General features: G+C 43.9%; 1 protein-coding gene across 9 annotated transcripts in view; it reads left to right on the plus strand.

The window, feature by feature from the left end:
- The first annotated feature begins 11,792 nt into the window (after positions 1 to 11,792).
- The window catches only part of SEC22A (SEC22 homolog A, vesicle trafficking protein), a 30,443-nt gene continuing 29,339 nt past the window's right edge, over positions 11,793 to 12,896 (plus strand). For 4 of the 9 annotated variants that reach the window (XM_044438030.1, XM_044438032.1, XM_044438034.1 and 1 more), the window contains exon 1: positions 11,793 to 11,891. The gene's annotated coding sequence lies outside the window, so the exon portion shown is untranslated. The remainder of the gene's footprint in view (positions 11,892 to 12,896) is intronic. The other 5 variants (XM_044438040.1, XM_044438033.1, XM_044438041.1 and 2 more) reach the window with 5 other exon arrangements.

The following is a 12,896-nucleotide window of genomic DNA, read 5'->3' on the forward strand; positions in this document are numbered from 1 at the left end:
CACATTTGCTGGAAACATGAATTCAGGAATGTGGGTCATTTGCAGCGGATGATTGGCAGAAGAATGCCTCCTGGTACAGAACAAGGTCAGCTCCCAGTTCAGAGCTGGGATGGAGGAAGGGATGTGCACAGTGGTCTTGGGGAGGGCACCTGCAAGGGAGGCTTGGCAGACAGTTGCCTAAGAGCAAAACACAGGGCTGAAACATCAGTGTTTCTCTCATAATGCGTTCTTCTGCTGGTGCATATGGATATTTTGATCCCCCTCCTTTTGGGATGTGCAGAGGTGACCAACACAGCAGAAAGTCAGGATCAGTTCTGGCATGAGATGCATTCAGCTTGCCAGAGGCTGTTCAGGGATGTCACAGTTTGAAAGAAATTGCCTTCCATCACTTGGGATTACAAATCTCTGTTCTTAAAGAAATCCAACAATCCTTCTCTTTTCTCTTGCTCCTCTTGAATTTCACTGTGTGCATGTTTGGTATGTGGAATGGGGTGCCTTTATGCATTTACTACTAAATGATCTGTAAGAGCTAATCAGATCATCATGCAGAATTGCGCATGTTAATGGAGCAGGGGCTCTCACTTCAGTGCTATTACAATAAAGCTTAACTTAGCCATACCCCTAGTTCTATGCCATTTTCTTTATGTATATACCTCCAATTTTAGGCCTGCCCCCTTCTGCTTCTCTAACTGGCACACCTGTGATATTGTAGTAAGATGGAGCCCTCATCCACGGCACTCTTTTTCTCTTGTTTCAAATTCCTGCTCAAATTCCAACTTTTTCACATGGAATTTAGAGATTAGAGTGTAAGCTCCTTGGGAGCAGGGACCTGTCTTGTGTTGCTCGTGCAATTCTGTCTGGTGCAATGAATTCTGATTGTATGGCATAAATTGTCATCATCACTGTAAGCAGAAGCATCATGTGAGGAAGCTGCGTCCCATTCTCACATGTGCACAGAATTATGTCAACATTTGCTCTGCCTTGGTCCAGTTGCTCCTGTCATCACACCCGAACAGTTGAAGCAAAAGATTTTATATTAGCAGTCAAAGCCCATAGAAAATTTCCTGCCAGAAAGAGCCACTGTTAGGGAAGAGTGAGCAGTTCTCACTGTATTCCTGCAGATGGTACACACAGGAAGCTGAATTATGGGGCCTCAAAGTCTTTGCCCAAGTAGCCCAGTTTTGCCTACTTCAGCTCCCCTCCAGCCTGGGTTCTCCAGATATACACCTTCCATACTTCTCAGCCAGCAGAGCCCATGATGACATTGGCTGGGAGTGCCGAAAGCTGCAGCCCAACACACCTGGAAGGCTCCAGCTTCTGGCTTGCCTGCATTCTGGTGACATAGCAGCAGCTCCAGGGCCTCCAGCAGAACAAGGCTTTTCTCATGACCTGCTGCTTCCCCCTGGAGATGCCAGAGCTTGCACCAGAGAGATCCTGCATCTGAAGCATCGTTCTCTACCATGGCTCTGCGGTCCCTCCCCAGGAACACGTTCATACATCTCTGGTAATGATTGTGAAGTAACTACAACAAATGCCCTTAGAAGTGTGTTTTTACCCAGGGGTCGTGTTCTGGAAACATATTTAATAAACTGAAGAGCAGGCCTTTGGACTTAGCAGGGATCCGCCACCCATCACCACTGTGAAATATACGAAGTCACCAGTGTTTGTCAGTTGCTTGAGCCAACCCAAAGCACCTTGGATAGTTATTAGACGAGATCTACCTTTAGTCTCCTTGTTCTTTTACTTTAATGTGCCTTCCTGGTCATTCCCCAGTTGATAATGAATAGTTTTTCCTGCCAGTGGGCCTTCTTCGGCACTTCTTTGCCCATTCCGCACGGGTCCAGTGCTGACAGGGCTGAGAGCTGATTGCTGGGAAGAGGGCCTCCCATGAAACCCATGTGGCTGCACACAAGCATCTCCAGAGGGAAGCTCAATTGCAGATGAACAGGAATCCCAAATGCCCGTGAAGGGGCCTTGTTTGCCTGCTGCAGTAAAAGCAACAGTACTTTGCGAATGGCAACTGCGAGGGTGAGCATCACTGTCTGTACTTTTTGCATTTCAATTCCTCCCATTTACATCTCCCGCCATTCCAGAAGGCGTAGCTAAAACATGCCAATTTGTAATCAACATGCATCTGCCGAGGTGGCCCACGGATAAAGTCTTGCTCTTTAAAGTGTCACAAGCTACTTTGTTGTTTTCGTCAATATGGCCGCTGCCTTAGTGGTGGGTGAGAGCTTATCCAGTCCTACCAAGCCTGATGCCTGCCAGAGGTTTTAGGCTACAGCTCTGAGATCTCTTCTTGGCTATGCTGTCTGGGGTTGATGAGGGCTGAAGTGCAAAGCATCTGGAGGGTACAAGCTTGGAGGAAGGAAACTTATACAGTACCTTTGGTGTGTGAAGATTTATGCAGTTCAGCCACAGCTTGATGGGAGCATAGATGTGGATGAAGCAGGGGAGAAGTGTGGGCGTGCACACTCACACACACTCACACAATGTTCATTCATGCATGGCCTTCCTGTAACTTTTTGAAACATCAAGTTGTATTTGGGGAAAGAATGGAGAGGCACACTCAGTAAAATATTCAGCACCGGTCACTAAGTGTGCAGCTTGCTGAAGGAGAGTAGAGGAAAAAGCAGTAGGGACGGGTGACAGAGGAGCGGAGATTTTTATGTCGCAAAAGGAACAGCTCAAGAGAGCCTTTTATGATGGGTGGGTAGATAAAGGGAAGGGGCATATTTTGAATGCCAACACAAAGCACTGAATGGATCTTTCTTGACACAGCTCAAGGGCCCTCACAGTGAAATATCTGTGCACACCTTTGCTTACTTTTCTTTTGCTTTTAGGGTTGTTTCATTTGTGCCCCTGCTTCTGATGCAAGCAAATTATTATCAGAAGTCACAGGTCTTACTCAGATTTTCCTTGCAAATGGCACAGGCTTCAGGCAGACTGGTTTGGTTGTCATTTATCTGCTGCACAAAAGAAAAGGGTAGATATATCAGTAAACTGCTAAAATATAGGGCAATATGCACATATTAGAATGTTTGGATAATGCCGTATTATCTTGATTCCAGCACAGAATTAATGAAGGAACTAATCTTTTACCATACATTCTTCATAGTGACAGGCCTGGATATTATCACATGTGACTCCATACATTTTTTTATAGTTTGATGTTACAGCATTCATTTCATTCTTTCATTTCTTAAAAAAAGAAAAAAAATGGAAGAATGAGTTTATATATTTGCAAAATATAAACAAATCAAAAGATAGTAGTTGAGAAACTGATTAGCACAAGTACTGTACAGGAAGAAAAGTTCCAAAGCTGATGGTAAGGCAGAAAGCTGCTATGCAGGGGAATAAAAGTTCCATATCATTTTATTTATTTATTTATTAAAACATTTTTATGCCGCCCCATTCGCCGAAGCCTCGGGGCGGCTTACAACAATAAATAAAACCAATAAGTTAAAATATACATATAAAATCATGTAATATCATGACCACCAGAAACAGCAAAATCTGCTAAATTTGCATGAGGGCTAGAAACATTTTTCAAAGTGGGAAGGTTCAGATACATTCTTCTAGCCCTGGATTTCAAAGTTATTTTTCCTTCTTACTTGTACATTGCTTGCTGTGGATATTATTTTCATTGACCAATTTCCTTGGGGATGGGAAGCTGCTTGAATATAAATTGTTTATGGGGCAATCTTATTTACAAAGAATGCTTTTCTCATTTACTTTAATTGTTTAAGTGACATCTAATTAAATTGGGAGGGATGCTAAATGAAAGAATCAGCTTGGAATGAGTTTTTCTCTCTTCAGAAATATCTGAATGTAAACAAAATCTGACAATGCGTTCCATTAGAGTAACAGGAAACCTTAAGGGATGGTATAAGCTGGGAGTGCAGTAATGTGCTTTTCGGATTCAATTTCTTTCACAGGGAGGGAAGAAAGCAAGTGGTGCAAGAAAGCCCCGAAGAGAGGCCTCCGTGATCGGAATAGCCCTGCTCCGTGATCATCAAAACAAAACAGACCCGCTCTATTTGCATAGGAGCCAAAGCGGCTGTGACCTGACAATGCATCACCTGCGCTGAAGCGTGTTGCTGTGCAAGCTAATTGAGAGGCCATGTGACGAAAGACGGCTGTTCGGAGGCAAGGGGTACTTTTTGGGCATGAGGGTGTTGTGCCCCACTGCAAGGCTCATCTCCCCATAACTTGTAGACACTGCTTTTCCTTAGTGGGGATTGGATCTCTAGAAAACAAGAACCCAGTCCATCTTCTCCGGCAGGCAGGACATGGCTGAAGGTACATAAATCAGCAACCTCGCTGAAGCTGCTGTCGGTAAGGCCGGCACTGGCCAGTGGTGGGATGGGAGGAAGCCAAGTGCCTCAGAAATCTGAGCCGGCCGCACTGGGCCCCCCCCCCCCCATGGGAAAATGTGGGATATAACCAAGAAGACAGGAAATTACTTAAGGTTTCCTGGGTCTGAGCTTCCCTTCTTTTGCCAGCTCCTACACAGACGACGCTGACCACTTCCTTACTGTAGTTTTCCCTTGCCGTTGCCGGATACTCCCTTCTGCTGTACTCAGGAGTTTCTCAAAGTTGCCCTCTCCCCTTTCAGTCCTTGGGCTATCTGGCCGCCTGCCACTGCCTTCCCCTCGACATGCAATCTGGGATCAGTTATAAATTGGTTGATTGGTTTGTTGTGCAGGAGAGAATATTTTTCTCCACCAGTCAGGACTTGTGATTTGCATTTTTAAAGGTCACATTTACATGATGCATGCCCTGCCCTTGGGGTGTATATGCATTTTTCTGACTTGGAAATTGGCGACCAGATTGATTGCTCCCATCAAGAGGACTCAGGTGCCAAGGTATTGTTCTGAAAAATTATATACCCGTGTTTAAAAGTTCAAGTCAATTTCACCAATCAGCAAACCTGTGCCAAAATAGCAGCTGCCTTTTCCCATGCCTTGCCTCCTACCTGGAATGGAGACTACAATGGGCACGTGAATGCATAGGAGTCTTGATTTAAGTGAAGAACAGAAAAACATGAAAGTGAAGAACAGAAAAAGGCAAGGGTTCTCATCTGAAAATACATTCATGTGTTGTGGTCAGGATAAATTTGTACTGGGGGCCCAATACTTCTCAGCCTCAACAGCACTGTCAGGTAGAACTTGAGTCTCCATTGCTCTGAAATGAGCCTCCATTTTCTCTCCTTCCCCCAATCCATAACCGTAAATGGGAAAAAGGCACAAAAGGAAACAGCTTGTGTCTAGATTTTCAAATGCCAAATGAAAGGCTTACAATATTCCTTCAGGTCCTCTATAAGCTGCCTTCACACACCTTGAGCAGCATCGTGCATTGCAGAATGAGAAAGGACGGATCGTAGTCTGTCCTTTACCGTAAAGAAGCTATGGCTTTTTCTACCAACACTGTGAAAATGCAAATGTTTGCAATGAGAGTCACTGTGGCAGAGTGTTGAAGTGGACTGGGTTTAACCAGATTCAGTCTCTTTCTCAGCCGTGCAGCTTCCTGGACCACCTTGAGTAAGTCCCCATATTTCAGCCTACCCCACATGATGTCATGAAGGGACGAACCACATATGCCGTCTTTACAGATGGGAAACCTCGACAGACAAATCATTTCAAACCAACTAATACTCCGCTGATGTTCCTCAAACCTTCCTTTCCTCTCACTTTCTGCAATAAGGCATGCCAAACTCCTCCCTAACAAAACCTCAGTTCATAAAGCTGGTGAGGTCACAAGATTTTCTCTAATCCTTTTCTAGCTGCTTCTTTGATGTGGAAAATTATACTATTCCTAAATATGATCAGTGCTGTTCTTTTGACATATCCCTAAGAAATAGCCCCGAATCAAAAGGGGTTTCAGCATTCAGAAACCCACCAGCCAGCCACTGCAGCACTATTTTACGAGGCTTACATATGAACAAACAAGGCTAACTGACTTGGACAGAAGTCAGGATGGAAACACCATTGTAAACCTTAAGTGTGTGGGAAAGAATGTGCCTGGAAAGGGATCTTTAACTTTTTGAAAAGTGAGCAGGATGTGTAGCACTTTCCTTTTCTACATTTCTTATTATGCAATTTTAACTTTTAGAAGTGATTTTGGTGTCATTTATCTGAATGCTATGGACAGTGCAGAAATCTTTGTAATTTTACAGCATTTGTTCCTGGGACATGGTGATTCTCCCCCACGGTGCATGTGCTTCACTATGGTGTTGTCTTGCATTATGGTTATCAAGGTAAAACAACAGTGACTAAAATTACTTATATAAATAGTTTAAAATCTAAATTATTTTAAATGTTAATTTCCAGTTTCAGTTTCAAAGAATTAAATTTAATTCTCTCCTCCGCCATTATACATTACAGCACATATTTATAAAACATATTTGGAAATGTGGTAGCACTGAAGCTGAATTAGGCCTTGTAGATTAATTGAACTAAAATACATTGTAGTGAACTAATTAAAATGGGGGGGGGGTGAAATTACAGTGGAGACTAGGTTACAAACTATGCACAGGAGAAGCCAGTGTGGTGCAGTGGTTAGGAACTTCGGTGGCCCAGTTTCTGGTTCCTGCTCAGTCATGGATTCAAAGTCGGTGACTTGGGCCAGTCACAGACTCTCAGCCCAACCTAATTCACAGGGTTGTTATTGTGGGGATAAGATTGAGAGGAGAATGATGCAAGCCACCTTGACTCCCTTAGAAGGAAAAAAGGCAGGATATAAATATAATAATTTAAAAATCCAACAAATGCCTGCACCAGTGTGCAAGTGGTTGCACAATGCAAATATCTGGTGGAACTCTGTTAGCTGAAGTTGGAGGAATGACACTGCTGGACACTGCCCATCATGTATTATAACTTTCTGAAAATGTTGAACATTTCCCCCATCTTTCGCTGGGTGTTACATGGATTTCCCTTCTAGCGATCTATTACCTTGACAAATTTCAGTCAGATTGGCTAATGAATCTCACAGGACTTAATTATTTAGAGATATCTTGTCACCTATGTAATGGCTATCATGTAATTCCTTTTGCTTTCTGGTATTTAATTTAGTGTGCTGACCAATATGAGCTTAGTTCTTATTACCAAAGAGGGAACTAACAAGCGGCAGTGTGTATTTGTGCAAATAACATGAAATAGTGCAGGAAAAGTAATCAGAGTCTTACACAATTCACTGATGGGACCAATAAAATCAAAATAAGTTTTGCAAAGTAATTTGATGAAGGGCATGATCCTCTTATCTCCATGGCAGATGCATGTAAGCCTCTACCCTGTGAGGCTTATGAACATCTGCAGGATCAAGGGGTGGCAGCTGCCATCCCTGCTGCACCTTGAGCCTGCATATTCCCTGGACAGCTGTGTTTGGCTGCCTAGATTTTGCACCAGGGAGTGGAAGGGAAGGAAGCAGAGGCTCTGGCTGGAATTGCCATAAGCCTGCAGTCCTGGCCTACTTCTGTTCCCAATATCCTGGCATGTCCTATTATTTCCACTTCCAAGGCCCAGTCACAACTTGAGGTAGGGTCTTTCTGTGCTGGCTGCGTTTGCATTTGGGAGACCATAGCATCATGCCTTACGTTATGCATATGAGAAATACGCACATTTGCTTCATGAATAAAGGTTGCAGAATTCAACTTTTTCTTAGGCAGAATTTGGACTGCCTTCTCACATAACTGTAACCTTGGCAGCACTGAGTATGCACAACCCTGCTTAAAATTTCAAGTCTTGTACGAATGACTTCCCTGATGTGCTTCTATGCATGCATTCACTCAAACAAGTGAAAACTTCATCTTAAACTGGATTGGTAATTAATGTCATTCATTTGGATGCATGATTTTTATCACATACAAGAAAATAGCTTTTGTCCAACATTTTGGCTGAGTAAAGGGGAGAAAGGCTGATGTCATTCCTTGTAATTCAGCTGCAGGGGTCCCAGATGTGTTTTCCAGTGCCAATCTCCCCCCCACACCTGCTTACATGGGAAACTTCAATTCTGTTTGCTCCCAAGTTCATTTGCCACAGACTCTCCTTCACAGTCTCCCCACAGCTGCTAGAAAACCCCTTCATGCTGACACTCTGATCATCTGCAGCAGCCACTTCTCTGCCTCATCAACTCTCTATCTCATTTCCAGTCTCACATGGCAACAATCATTCTCCCTTGCCAGCACTTCCTCGTTTCTTTCTCCACCGATGCTATTATTTCACTCTACAACGGTATTTAACCTTAGAAGAACTTTTAAATGCACTAAGATGGGCGCACTCCTGTGGGTAGATAGCACTGCCTCAGCCAAATGATTCTCAGGGAAGGACTAAAGGAGAGATTCATGGTGCACCTTTCCTTAGAGCAGGGGTCTCACGCCAATTGCCGGGACGGGCGGGGCACAGGGGAGGGGCCCTGCGGCCTTCAAAGTGCCGGCGGCGCCCAGGCCAGCCTCCGGATGAGCGGCCCACCACCACCGCTTGATGCGGCCCAGCCTCACCCAGACTCTACTTCCAGCGGCCCCCAGGTAAGTTGAGTTTCAGACCCTTGCCTTAGAGTCTGAATCTTTTGTTTTGCCAACCTTGTCTAGCACGACTTCATCAATGAGTTCTTCATCTGTCCATTTCGGTTTGCTTATTATTCTTTTCCTTGCTAAATTTAACAACACTCTCCTTTGGCACACGTACATGAACCTGCATTTGTTTTACAATCTGTTTTCTAACTCAGAATGGGCAATTCAACACCACCATTGTTGAATTGCCTATTTTATTTGTGCCTCTGTCAAATGCTGCAAAAGCTTGTCCACAATGATACAGGCCACAGGCTTTTCATGTATAAAATAACAAGCAGATATTTTATGTTTTCTTATTGCTGTGTGGGTCTATATTCGGAAGGACACAGCAGATCTATCTATGAGGAAGATGGGAAGAAAGCCTTGACTGCTCAGGAGAGGGACTGCTTCCCTTTTGCATCTATGAATCGGCCCTGGCCGACCCCTCTGTTCCTGCTGCCAACACCCTGCAGAAAAAAAACAGTAACTGCTGAGGAGTTGCTTCCTTCCTACACCAGCAGTAGCTTTCTACCATGGAGTCATCCTTGCTGACAACCTTTCAAGGCCTCTAGAGTTCAGCCCTAGAGAAGTGAATATAGCCTTCAGTTCTTTTGACATAATCAGCAAGTACCCATTAAATAAATTCAATTACATGGTCAAACACTGATTTAGACAGAGGAAGAAATTAAATAGACTGCGGACTCCTGTGAGAAGAAAGCCTGCAATAAGATGAGGAGTAATAGAAGTTTATTTGATAGAAAGGAGGGCAGGCTAGTTGCAACCCAGCTGAAAATGGGTGGGAAGCACCTTCTCATTACACTTCAGAAAGCAGAGCCTTCAGATAAACATGAGTCTCATCAGGGAACTGTGTAATTGGATATGGAGACTCCTTCTTCAAAGTTGTCAGTTCCAATCAAGTGCAGCTCAGTTATGATGGAAAGTAACTAAGATCTGAAGATTGTTTGCTGGCCTTTGTACAGCGTATTAGGTGGTTGAACGACACTCCCTGGGGACAGCTGTCTATGTAAGGGAGAAAAAAGCATCACTACAACTGTTAGTGATTCACTGGCTTATTTTCCAAAGATGATTATACATAAAATTTAGATGTTTGGAGAAAAATTATTCTAGACATTTCTAAACAAGCAAATAGTCCCACATGCACAAAATTTCTATTAGAGGTAAGACATAGAAAACATTATTTGATATTAAACAGTTTCCATTTTTATTCTGATCTGATCAAATACATTTTTGTATTGTCTAATCAAATCTTTTCTATCCACAATTATAATGTTCACATGATAATCTGGGAGGCTGGTGTTGAGGCCCTGGATTCTGGGAATAAACAGTGTATTTTGTCCCAAAATATTTTGTTGCTTAATTTATATCAGATGCAAGCAAGCTGAAGTCTTCAGAGGCATACAATACAGTCTGAATTACTGTCTCTTACCAGCACTAAAGTGTGCCCCCACAAACCTGCCATACCACCATACCACTAACTACCAGATTAGGGAGCACACATTTGTAGAATGGCACATAGTCCATCCCACTTGGGTGAGAGAGAGAGAGAAAGGGAGAAGGAAATCATGTGAGAGTGCTTGTATGGCATTTGGATGCGAATAGAGGAAGTTTGTTTTCAAGGAAAGCACTTCCTATCTGCAGCTGAAGGGCTGTGTAGGGTGTTGAATGGTGAGCTCCTCATGACATCCTGTGACCACTTCCCCCCAGAGTAGTTTTTCGATTTCAAAGAATGGGTCTGTGTGTACAGGGTAGAGTAGGCATGGTTAGGCACCTGCGAAGGGCCACGGATCAGCAGGGGTCCACTGCCGGTCCCTGCTCTTCACCACTGCAACCTGCTTGTTTGCCCGTTGTCCGACTCAGAGAGCACTGGTGGTAAGGAAGAGGAGGAGCATATGCTTGTATTTATACCGCACCTTTTTTTCTGAAAGGGACCCAAGGTGTCCTATATAGTCTTTCTCCTCTCCATTTTATCCTCACAACAACCCTGTAAGGTAGGTTATGCTGAGAATCAGAGACCGGTCCAATGTCTCTGGGTGTTGCGGCCGTGAATATAGAACTCAGGTCTTCCAAGTCCCAGCCTAACAGTCGCAACTGCTCTGCCACACTGGTTGTTGACCTACCAACCAAATAAGCAAAGCCTATTTCTCAGTGATGAAAAACGGGGTGAGGAGCAACTGCAGTTAGCTAATGACAATGTCAGTCAGAAGGGGGTACATGTCCTTAACCTATTGAGGGTCTTCAAAAACCTGTACTATGCCAGTCTTATAAAAAGAAAAAAGGAAGACAGTCTACCAGGTCCTCCACAAAATATTTTACTTAATGAGTTTTACTTGATTTGTACACCTCTGACATTCACACAACAGGAACAAAGAGGGATCTGTACTCAGTGCTAGGAATAAACTCTGAATCTGACTGCTAGAAGTGTGAAAGCTCCTAAATATACAGAGGTAAACGATCACTCACCCCCACCTCTTCAAATGCCACCCTTTCTTCTGCTGACAATATTCTGGGAACTTAAGAGTACTTTAGGGAAATAATTTATGGCGACATCCCGTAGCAGCACTAAACTTAATTCTGGAACCTTATGGAGTCTACTTGCTCATTTTCAACACACTGAGTGATTAAAAGATAATATGATTTTAAAAGATTAAATTCATGTTTTAAAGACTTTTTCAGCTGGCCATAAAGCAAATTACATTACACTGTATTATGTCATGTTCTGGGTCAGTTACAATAAAATATTCCATATGCTACAGTCTAACAGACAAAATTACATTTTACCATTTATTTGATCCATTTCTAATGATTTGTACGGATTCTTTCCCCTTTTTTGATCTTACAACTTACTACAGCCCAGGTGAAATTGTGAACCCGAAAGTAATAAAAACACGATGATACGATGATAACCAATAGGGAGATTATAAAAATCCATTAAATAACCCCTCATTTCGATAAGGGCAACTGAAGCACCGTGAGCGTGTTCAGCGCAAGCCGACTCGAAGTAGGCTGCACTTGGCTCAATGGGATTTACCCGCAGATAAACGACCCCGGAGGCGGCCGCGCCTCCGGGCTTGAAGCGCTTCAGCGCCCCCAACAGACCAATCGCTGCTTGAGGCGGAGCTTGATATTTCCCCGCCCCCAGCAATGGCGGCCCAGACTGGTTCTGATCCCCACAGAGCAATGGCGCCCGTGACGCAACGTCCTCACGTGATGCCGCTTTGCCCGGGCGAGCGCGGGGAGTGTGACGTGTCGGGCACCCAGAACGCCACGCGTGAGGCTCCCGAGCCGGGTCCAAGTATTGATGCTTCCGCGTCGATTAAACAAGGTAATTCCGCTACCTCGCCTGCCCTTCCACGTTGCCTGGCAACGGCACCAGAGCCGTCCGTAAATGTGCGGGCCCTTTTTAAGTCCCCTGGGCCAAGGGAGAGGGAGACAGGTATATGGCGTTTCTTCCAGGTCACAGTGGCCCACGGATATACCTCGGTTCGACAGAGTGTCCTTTTCTACCTGAGACGGAAAGGGGCAGGAAAGCAAGTGTTGCTCCTTTTTGTTTCCTTAGAGGGTTCCCGTGGCTCTAAAACTCCTTGACATGTGGAAGTTTAGCAGGAGAAATGTCTTCACCCGTATGCACCTCTGTATTTTGTGTGCGTGTGGGCGGGCGGGAACACCTGGTGATCTTTGCTTGTCACGCAGCAATTCAAGACAAAACAGCTATGTTTGGTAGGGGGCGACAGCGGCAGGGAAGGGCTATCTCCATTCCCAAATGCCTGAGCATGTGGGGTTTATTTGTATAGGTGACTTGCCTTTCAGCTCAAGGTTTTGACAGAGATCTATGGGGAGAATTTGGGGAGAAAAACACCTCCTAATCTGTTAATCGGACAAATGTGTTTGCACTCTTAGCAGGCCTATTTCTTGAAGACAGCATTTTTGAGGCTTGTTAGTAGTTGTGGAGGACAAGGATGTCTGGGGTAGATAGTGGTATCTTATCCATCCATCTTCACCTATTGGAGGCTGGGAAAACAGATGACATATTAGGGCACATGCTTTTTATTTTTGTGCAAAGTTATTCAAATAGTAAATATATTAGTGTGAATAACAACTGCTTGAGCAAGCTATTAGTAGTTAATATTTCCTGCATTTCTATATCACCAGCTAACTGAAGCTTTCTGGGATGCTTATACAATAGAGGTTAGAGCCGTAAATATATTAATAAAACATAGTAGAGGATCTCATTTTTAAACAACCACAGAATAAATTCAAAGTAATCAGGAACAGCAGTCATACAAAGTTTTAAAAATCACGAACATATTCTTTAAAATTAAAAATTCTG

Source organism: Varanus komodoensis, unplaced genomic scaffold (genome assembly GCF_004798865.1).
Source record: "Varanus komodoensis strain SLA01 unplaced genomic scaffold, ASM479886v1 scaffold32, whole genome shotgun sequence".
NCBI lineage: Eukaryota > Metazoa > Chordata > Lepidosauria > Squamata > Varanidae > Varanus > Varanus komodoensis.